Here is a 9844-nt window from a genome sequence, read left to right on the forward strand (position 1 = left end):
CTCTGAGGCCCAGCAGGGCAGCCAGAGGTGACCACGGCCACAGACAGAACCAAAGGCGGGGATGGCCACAGCCATGGCCCCCTCTCTGCTCTCCACAGAGGTAACACTGGAGATGGGCACTCCCCACACAGAAAAGAGACGCAGGGACAGGGCAGGTAAACCATCACCCAAGGCTGCCCTCCCTGATTCTAGACAGAAAGTAGAAAGCAGGAAAGGATGCATGTACGAGCAATAGCCCACGGTGACAGCATGAGGCAAGGAGGAGGCCACATCCACAGCAAATCCACTCAGCATCTCCATTTACCACTGGGCCACCAGGGGGGGAACTTGACCCCGATCTGTTGGGGGCTCAGTGACGCCAGAGTCCTGCCTCTGGCACAAGCTGGGGGGTGGATCTCTGGGGTCTATCAAATGGCCTCTTCTTTCAGGGGCCCTGTGTGGCCAGGAAGACTCCATGTGCTCCTGCCAGCCAGGCTGCTTCTGCACTGGTGCCAGCCTTCCCCAGCAGCGGTAGGGCTGGGGCGGGGAAGCTGGCACAACTCTGGGGCACAGCCCTCAGACCGGGGTACCTCCCCCTGCTGCTGCTCTCCTCCCCACAGGGGCTGTGTGTGTGCGGGGCATGCAGCCCCAGGGGTAGGCACAGATGATGCCTGGGGAGGAGAGAGACACGCTGGCCCTTCAGGACTCCCCAGGGGGTCTTTCCTGCTCCTCCTCTTCTCTTACAATGGAAACCCCACCCTGGCAGTCTCGGCGCTCCGTGCAGGCCACTGGGGCTGCCTCTGTCCTGCCACCCAGTCCCACCCAGGCTGGGGTCCGAGCAATCAGAAGGGACCATTTCCTCCTCTTCTCCCAGCAACTCTGGAGGGGTGGGGTGGGCGCGCCTCCTGAAACCTCCTGAAACCAGCTCTATGAGGACGGGGTCTTCTGTCTGCTTTGTAAAGTGCTAAACACCCGGAGTCGAGAAGAGTGCCTGGAAAACAGTAAGCACTCAGTAAATGCTTGTGGAAGGCAAGCGTTCCCATCCCCCATCGTACAAACAGGAAGTCTGAGTATTTCCAAAGGTTACTCAGCTGGGCTACGGCAGAAGCAAGACTCAAAGCCAGGTGCGACTCAGCATGTCATGCAATCGTTTCAGACACTAGAATTTACTGAGCCCGTGATGTGGGCTGGAGGCTCCAGAGGACACAGAAATGATTCCGACGACCGAAACTGTACCGTGGGCTCATCATTCACCAGGTGCCAAGAGGCGTGAAGGCGTGGCCTTTCTTTACAGGCCACGTGTGTGCAAACACACACGTCTATGCATCCAGGAAGTGGAAGTCTCAGTCGCTCAGTCCCGTCCGACTTTTTGTGACCCCAAGGACTGTAGCCCACCAGGCTCCTCTGTCCATGGGATTCTCCAGGCAAGAATACTGGAGTGGGTTACCATTTCCTACTCCAGAGGATCTTCTTGATCCCAGGGGTCGGACCCAGGTCTCCCGCATTGCAGGCAGATTCCTTACCATATGAGCCACGTATATATTTAATATGCGTATATATGTACATGCATGTACCCAACTAAATTGTTTGCATATATAAAATATGCAAATTTCTTCTACACATAAGTTCTTTGAAGCCACCACTAGGCAGTATGGGGGAGCCCAAAGATTAAAACAGCTAATAAATGCAGTGGGAACCTGGAGGGGGCAGGATTCACGGGAGGCAGAGGCTTCGCGGAGGAGGTGGAAGCTGAAGGGGGCTCTGAGGAATCCAAACCTTCCAATAACAATGGAAGGAGCAAAGGCCAAGGGGCAAAGAATGGTGTGCCGAACAGTCTGGACATAGAACCAGTCAGGCTCAGGGAACAATCTGCAGAGAATTCGTGGCCTAAGCTGTTTTCCCTGCCTGTTTATTTTTTGAAAATTTACACCTCTGCTTTAAACTGCTTCATCGTCTGTACCTATCCAAAGTTGTTTTATTGGAGGACCATGTTCCTTTGCAATTAAAAAAAAAATCACTGCTCAAACCCAGTCTCGTCACACTGCAGATGGAAACTGAGGTTGCCACGACCCAGAGCTAGCTCCTGGCAGGACGAGACACCAGCAAATCTCACACGGCATAATGGGAAGCAGAGGAGGAAGGCAGCTGGCGGGCAGTGAGCGCCCAGTGGGGCCGCGGTCTCAAGGCAACAACCCATCAAGCCCGGGGTCTCGGGTCCCCCCAGCACACACCTACAGCTGGGACGCGACTGGGGCGTTTCAGCCTCCGCAGCAGAGATCTCCCTCTTACCCGAGAGGCTGCAGAGCTTTTCCTGCTGGAAATCATGTGTTGTTGGTTGATTTTTTTTTTTTTTTTCCTGCTTGGCTTATTTTGACATGAGGAAGAGAGGCTAATCCGCCCGGCAAACACGGGTAATACAGCAGGGCGGCCGGCCCTTCCCGGAAGCAGCGGGGGCAGCTGCTCCGACGGGCCGAAACCGGATCTCCGCGCCTGACCGCTCAGCAGCTGACCTCTCTGCTCCCTCCTTGGGTGGATCCTACACACCCTACCGGGGCCAATTTCCCTGAAGAGTACTGGCTCTGCGGGCAGACGGCTTCAGTTCCCAACTCCACCTGTCACTAGCTGAGTGATTTCAGGAAAGAGACCATGCCTCTCGGTGACTCGGTTTCCTCATCTGTCAAACAGCAATTATCCTGTGGAGTCACCATAAGGTTTAAACGAGCTAATAACACAGAAACAAGAAGCGGGCATCTGGACACAACAAATGCTTGATAAATTTGACTGTGTTATTTTACTCTTTGTATCAGTGTGTGAAAGTAAAAGTGAAGTCGCTCAGTCGTGAAGTTGCTCAGTCATGTCTGACTCTCTACCACCCCATGAACAGCAGCCCACCAGGCTCCTGCGTCCATGGGATTTTCCGGGCAAGACTACTGGAGTAGGGTGCCATTGCCTTCTCCAGTATCAATGTATAAGGCTCCCTAAAACCTATGCCAAGCAGACGAGGCTGGATGCTAAGGGAATCTACTGTGGAGTGAACAGTGGTATCAAGAGCTAACTCAGGCTGAGCCTGCAGAGATTCAAAGCCTCCTGGTAGCATCTTAGCTTCCCTTTCAGCATCTCAGAGCTAGAGGCAGGCAGTGTGAGGCTTTGCACTTCTCAGCTCTGCCAGGTAAACCCTGGTACTCAGAAACAGGTACCTAAGGACCCTGGCCTCTCCTGCCTCACACCCTCTGCCTTGGTTCATGCCCTGGGGGAGTCATCTGACTGGTACCCCATAGAGAGGATCTGCGTTCTCACATACTTGGATCCCTCGTTTATGTCCTGTGGGAATGCTCTAGGCCTTTTCCTTTAGATGGATAGCTTGCAGGCATCCTGGGTCTGGGGAAGTTAACTGGATATTATCTTTAAAAACCATTTCTAAATATTTCCTTGAGATCTGGGGCAAACCTTGTGGGTGCACATAGGAATTCACCAAACTGCTCTCTCAGTGGGGGCTATGTATGAGAGGGAGTTCCCTGATAGCTCAGTTGGTAAAGAATCCGCCTGCAATACAGGAGACCCCAGTTCGATTCCTGGGTCGGGAAGACCTGCTGGAGAAGGGATAGGCTACCCACTCCAGTATTCTTGGGCTTCACTTGTGGCTCCCCTTGAGGCTCAGCTGGTAGAGAATCTACCTGCAATGTGGGAGACCTGGGCTCAATCCTTGGGTTGGGAGGAACCCCTGGAGACGGGAAAGGCTCCCCACTCCAGTATTCTAGCCTGGAGAATTCCATGGACGGTATAGTCCACGGGGTCGTAAAGAGTCAGACACGACTGAGCAACTTTCACTTTCATTATGAGAGGCCAGGCTTTTGCCTGGCCCCAGGGTACAGTGGTGGCCGTGAGCACTTGTGTGGAAGCTGCTGAAGAGTGAGGTGGTGGCAGGGGGGCATCAGCTTTCTCAGTCTCCAGCCCAACATCTCCCCTGCAGAAAGCCTTGAAGACGCAGGTGAGTCTCGCGACAGTCCCGGTTCAAGTCTGGCTTTTTATCTCTCAGCCATTTCGCCTTGACCTCCGAGCATCTAGCACCAGGCCTGGTGCTCGGCGGGAGCTCGCTGCATAGCAGTGACACTGAACGGGGGCTCAGATTCTCCAGCACGCAGCCCAGAAACAGCCACACTCACCTTTGAGCCAGGTCTGTCTGTCACAAGGACCCAGGTCTTGACAGCTACCAGCGTCCACGGTAAAATATTCTATTGTACTTACAGGGTAAACCGGGTTGTCCTGGGGATTAGTGTCCAGGAATTGTAAGTGGGACTGCTAAGTTATGCTAGATGCGGCGTTTCGATGTAGATCACTCAAGCTTCCCAATCGTCATCTTCTAATCAACGTTAAAAGCAAAGAACAGAAAGGCCAAGATATTTCCCACTTTCCCCCACGTATCCTCTGCCTCACGGATCTGGCTTTCCTGGGGTCTCCAGGCAGGCCCCCACTCCCTCCACCAAGCTCTTTTTCTCGCTGCTTATGTACCTGGGGCTGCCGTCTCTCCCCTCTATACTGCGCAGAGCCCAACAGTATTCCAAAGCCACACTCAAGTTCGAGACTTGCATGAAGTTTGAATGGTCTGAGCATCATGCATCTCCGCTGCTGTGTCTCCTGCGGCAGGGCCTGGCACCTTCTGACACTCAGCGTTTAACGGCTCCAGCTGTTTTAGTGAATTTTCCCTGATCGCAGGTTCTGGCCTGTACCTCCACCACGAATTTCTTTCCGAGGTCAACAATGACGTCAGACAGAGTCAAGTTCACCTTGGGTCTACCACTGTTTACCAACTCGTGTTCTGTCCTCAGACCTCATCCCTCCTGACTTGGATGGTACTCAGCCCTCCCTTCTAAAAACCTCTCTTAGTGTGAAGCACATAGCACTTCCCTGAGACCACCTTTTCTGCATCCTTCATGGCTCTGCTCTCGCCCGTGCTGAGCCCAGGCCCGGCTCCCATCTTGGCCCCCGGCACCCTGAGAGCACCTTCTCATGGCTGGCCTCATCCCTACCTCACCTTCAGTCCTCAGTCATCTGGGAACACCTGTTGGACAGCCCACCTAGGTAGCCTACCGTCAGTTCATGTTCAATATAACTAAAATTCATTCAACAATTATTTGATGAACACATACTAAGGCCAGGACCTACTCTATTCACTGGCAAGCAAACCATATAAAAGTTCTTGCCCCGAGTGTCCATCCACAGATGAATGGGTAAATGAAATGCAGTATATCCATACAAAGGGATATTATTCAGCTTTAAAAGGAAGGAAATTCTGACACATGCTATAGCACAGATAAACTTAAAGACATGATGTTAAGTGAAATAAGCCAGTACCCCAAAAAAGGCAAATACTGTATGATTCTACTTTTATAAAGTGCCTGCTGCTGCTGCGTCGCTTCAGTCGTGTCCGACTCTGTGCGACCCCATAAACAGCAGCCCACCAGGCTCCCCCGTCCCTGGGATTCTCCAGGCACGAACACTGGAGTGGGTTGCCATTTCCTTCTCCAATGCACGAAAGTGAAAAGTGAAAGTGAAGTCGCTCAGTCGTGTCCGACTCTTAGCGACCCCATGGACTGCAGCCCACCAGGCTCCAAGAGTACTGGAGTGGGGTGCCATCACCTTCTCCGTATAAAGTGCCTAGAGTAGTAGAAAGTAGGTGGGTGTGTTTGTCAGGGGTTGCGGAGAAGGCGATGGCACCCCACTGCAGTACTCTTGCCTGGAAAATCCCATGGATGGAGGAGCCTGGTAGGCTGCAGTCTATGGGGTCGCACAGAGTCGGACACGACTGAAGTGATTAGCAGCAGTGGGGAGCGGATGGGGAGTTAGTATTTAATGTGTGCTGTGGGCTTAGTCACTCAGTCGTGCCCGACTCTCTGTGACCCCATGGACTGTAGCTCCTCTGCCCATAGGGATTCTCCAGGCAAGAATACTGGAATGGGTGGCCATTCTCTCCTCCAGGGGATCTTCCCCACCCAGGGATCGAACCCAGGTCTCCCACACTGCAGGCAGATTCTTGACTGTCTGAGCCACCAGGGAAGCCCAAGTATTTAATGGGTACTGTTTCAATTCTGAAAGATGAAAAGAATTCTGGAGATGGATGGTGGTGATGGTTGTACAAGAATATGAATGTACAGAATATCAGTGAACTGAATACTCAAAATGGTTACGATGGTACATTTTATGTGTTTGCTGCTGCTGCTGCTAAGTCGTTTCAGTCGTGTCTGACTCTGTGCGACCCCATAGACTGCAGCCCACCAGGCTCCCCCGTCCCTGGGATTCTCCAGGCAAGAACACTGGAGTGGGTTGCCATTTCCCTGTCCAATGCATGAAAGTGAAAAGTGAAAGTGAAGTCGCTCAGTCGTTTCCAACTCTTAGCGACCCCATGGACTGCAGCCTACCAGGCTCCTCCATCCATGGGATTTTCCAGGCAAGAGTACTGGAGTGGGGTGCCATCGTGTTTACCACAATAAAAAAAAAAATAGAAAAAAAAGGTCCTCACTCTCTGTGTACTTTTCTGTATGTTATGCTTCAGTTTTAGTTCAGTTCAGTGACTCAGTCGTGTCGGACTCTTTGCAATCCCATGTACTGCAGCATGCCAGGCCTCCCTGTCCGTCACCAACTGCCGGAATCCACCCAAACCCATGTCCCTTGAGTCCGTGATGCCATCCAACCTTCTCATCCTCTGTCATCCCCTTCTCCTCCTACCCTCAATCTTTCCCAGCATCAGGGTCTTTTCAAATGAGTCAGCTCTTCGCATCAGGTGGCCAAAGTATTGGAGCTTCAATAACAATGAAAAAGGCTCTGTCTTCATGGAACTTTTATATTCTCCACTCATGGCTGCGTTCATCACCTGGCAGCTTCCGACCCACTCTCCATCCCTGGAGCCGCCCTCCTCCCAGGCTCTGTGCTGCAGTCACATGTCTCCTCCTTCTCCCCCACATCCGAGGACTCTCCATGGTTCTTCTCTAAGGCGTTCACCCTAGTCCGTCCTCCTTCCAGGATCGCAGTCCCTGCCGCCTCTTAACTTTTGATGGAAAACACAAGGAAGCAGAAAACACTGCAGTCCACGGTCCCCAGGCCGGCTCTTCCCTGGCTCTGAGTAACGTCGCTCTGATGCCTTCATTTCCTCGCCAGCTAAGTGAAGAGTCTGAGCAGACACTCACGATGGCTTCTTCTGGCTCCAGTGCAGGCTGGTCTCTGGGTCGCCTGGCCCAGCCCAGCCCGAGGTCTGCTGTATTCCTCGCAGGCCCTCAGAAGCCTGAGAAGAAAGGCCTCATTCAGGAGGGAGGCCGGCCGGCCGGCCCAGGGAAACGGCTCCCTGCAAGCGCTCCTTGGCTCGCTTTCCTGCCTGCCTGAACTTTTACTGCCTGCAACCTTGTGACTCTGGATTACCTGACCTTGGAGCCTGCCGGCCCCGCACTGCTGCCGGGACCTCTTCTGACCCAACAGCCTGTAACTGGGACAGGCCTGCCTGCTGACACTGGCCCCTGGCCTGCCTCCGTGAGCTGGGCTGCCCTGTGGCTGGACACCAGGAGGCTGTGAGCTGGACTCTGAATTCTCCCGGGGCCCTGATGTGCCCGTCTGGGCCCCGGGGCCCTCCCTACAGCATCCTCTGAATGCACCCCTTCTGCGAAGCAGGATTTACAGCCTGGCTGTAACCGAGTCATTCACTCCACAAATGTCCACCATGATGTCTACACGTGATGGGCACTGCTCTAGGCAAGGGGTACATCAGGATGGAACATGACATACCCTACTGCCAGCCAACCTCCCTACCGGACAAAGCCATCATCCAACTCACCACTGTCAAACCCTGTCACTCAGCAGGTATTTATTGAGCACTTATTATGTGCCAGGCATCCTAATAAATTATCGATTTTAGGAACTGCAGTTTCCTACACAGTACAATTGATTACCGGGCATGAGCTCTGCATCCAAGCTCCCAGTTATGTGACCTTCAGTAATTATAAGACCTCACGGATCCTCAGTTTCCTCACTTGAAAATGGGGGTAAGAGTGATGGATAACCTGCCTGCCAATGCAGGAGACATGGGTTCAATCCCTGGGTGGGAAAGATCTCCTTCCTGGAGAAGGAAATGGCTGCCCACTCCAGTATTCTGGCCTGGAGAATCCCATGGATGAAGGAGACTGGTAGGCTGCAATCCACACAGTTGCAAAGAGTTGGACACAACTGAGCATGCACACACACCATTAGACACTAATAATAGTGACTTGTGGGGGTAATAACAAGCATGTATGAGGAATAAATGAGTCCATGTAAAAGCTTAGAAAAAGATATGGCACACAGCAAGCACTTGGATGTGAACAGTTTTTACTTTAATATGATCTCAAAGGTGCCAACACCTTCATATACCAAGAACTTCGAGAGTTCCTGTCCCACCCTATACAACCAATACCACAATACCACCTCTGTAGACAAGTTACTGGCAGAATGTAGTCCCAATGTCAACAACACTAACAAAGAATAAAAGATCCCCATGCAAAGTACTATATATAATCCAAAGGTTTGCTAAGGGTTAACCTCAGGAATAACCCTATAGGAATGGATATCAAAAGCTAGGCAAGGGAGGAAATATGTGCAATGCATATATTCAACAACAGATGCAGAGCTTTCAAGAAACCAATATGAAAAAGACAGGGAATTCTACAGACAAAAGAGTAAACTATCCTAACAGGCACTTCACAAAAATGAGGATACTAAAATGGCCAATCACGGAAAGGCAAATTCAGACCACAGTCCAGAATTGCTTCAGACCCACTAGAAAGAGTACAATGAAGAAAGAGGAACAACCAGAACTTTGCTACTTGCTAGTGGAAGTATAACTGTGCCACCGTTTGGCAATTTCTACCATGATTTTTCCAGTAGTCATGTGCGGATGTGAGAGTTGGACCATAAAGAAGGCTGAGCACCAAAGAACTGATGTTTTCAAACTGTGGTGCTGGAGAAGACTCTTGAGAGTCCCTTCAACAGCAAGATCAAAACAGTCAATCCTAAAGGAAATCCACCAGGAATATTTATTGGAAGGACTGAGGCCAAAGCTGAAGCTCCAATACTTTGACCACCTGATGTGATAAGAACTGACTTATTGGAAAAGACCCCGGTGCCATCAAAGATTGAGGACAGGAGGAGAAGGGAGCAACAGAGGATGAGATAGTTGGATGGCATCACTGTCAATGGACATGAGTTTGAGCAAAGTCCAGGAGATAGTGAAGGACAGGAAAGCCTGGCGTGCACGGGGTTGCAAAGAGCCGGACACAACTTGGCAACTGAACAACAAGAACTAAGACTACGATCCAGCTGTTTCATTCCTACCCAGGTACGTACCCAACAGAAACACACACGTACGTTATGCACACACGCACAGAGACATGTGTACATGCGTACGTTCACTCACCAAAGACACATTCAAACATATTCACAGGAACACGGTTTCAAACAGTCAAACTCCACACACAGCCAGAACACTCATCAGCCAGAGAACAAATAATAAACTGTGTCCTATGAATAAATGGAACAGCACACAGCCACAAGAGCAGGCGTGTGTAGTTGCATCAGCACAAAGCACGGATGAACGTCACAGACAGAAGGATGAACGGAAGCGGCTGAATGCAAGAGAGAACACACCGCGTGGCTGCTGTAGTTCAGTCGCTAAGTCGTGTCCGATTCTTTGCGACCCTGTGGACTGAAGCACGGCAGTCTTCTCTGTCCTTCATTACCTCCCTGAGTTTGCTCAAACTCATGTCCATCGAGTCGATGATGCCATCCAACTGTTTCATCCTCTGTCTCCCCCTTCTCCTCCTGCCTTCAGTCTTTGCCGGCATCAGGG

This window comes from Bubalus bubalis, chromosome 5 (genome assembly GCF_019923935.1).
Source record: "Bubalus bubalis isolate 160015118507 breed Murrah chromosome 5, NDDB_SH_1, whole genome shotgun sequence".
NCBI classification, from domain to species: Eukaryota; Metazoa; Chordata; class Mammalia; order Artiodactyla; family Bovidae; genus Bubalus; species Bubalus bubalis.